Here is a 972-nt window from a genome sequence, read left to right as displayed (position 1 = left end):
TTTCGGGCAATGTGTAAGTCTGCTTGACTAATAAACGTATAGAAATGAAGTTTCAGACAATGTGTAAGTCTGCTTGACTAATAAACGTATAGAAATGATGTTTCGGGCAATGTGTAAGTCTGCTTGACTAATAAACGTATAGAAATGATGTTTCGGACAATGTGTAAGTCTGCTTGACTAATAAACGTATAGAAATGATGTTTCGGGCAATGTGTAAGTCTGCTTGACTAATAAACGTATAGAAATGATGTTTCGGACAATGTGTAAGTGTGCTTGACTAATAAACGTATAGAAATGATGTTTCGGGCAATGTGTAAGTCTGCTTTACTACTAAACGTATAGAAATGATGTTTCGGACAATGTGTAAGTCTGCTTGATTAATAGTTAGTAGTTGAATTACAAAGAAAGCTCCAATATGCCTATAATGTGTGGATTTCGTCACCTTTATTGAGTCTTAATGTTTTTATGACGTAACAGTGAAAATGGTACGCTATGATTCAATGGCCACTTTTATTTTGTAACTAGCATAATGACGGGGCAAGTACCCCCCACCCCATATTATACCCTCAGCTCACATTTCAAAGCTAACTAAAATAAATAACTTTTGAGATATCGAGCTTGACCAATAAAGAGGTAGAAAAGTGCAATAGGGGCAGTCAAACGTCGGTAAATTCCTTTGTGAGCCAATCAAAATTAAGAACATTCATGAAATGAATTCGTGACGTATTCATAGAATAATTACTGGTAAAAATCAGTTAGATTAACAACTTCTAATATATAGACAAGCCAGTGCGTTTTGTTAACACTACGTTCCAACAATGGCTTTTATGTCGTGATGCTTAGCAACAAAAGTATAAACTAATATTGTTATTAGTCTATGTACTGAAAGTATAAAATGAAATATATATAGACAACAAAACTGGAAAATATTTAGTCGATATCTTGATTTAAAGTCTCCCTTGATTAAATAGG

The sequence above is a fragment of the Limulus polyphemus genome, unplaced genomic scaffold (genome assembly GCF_000517525.1).
Source record: "Limulus polyphemus unplaced genomic scaffold, Limulus_polyphemus-2.1.2 Scaffold8567, whole genome shotgun sequence".
Lineage (NCBI taxonomy): Eukaryota > Metazoa > Arthropoda > Merostomata > Xiphosura > Limulidae > Limulus > Limulus polyphemus.
This window is presented reverse-complemented; position numbering follows the sequence as displayed.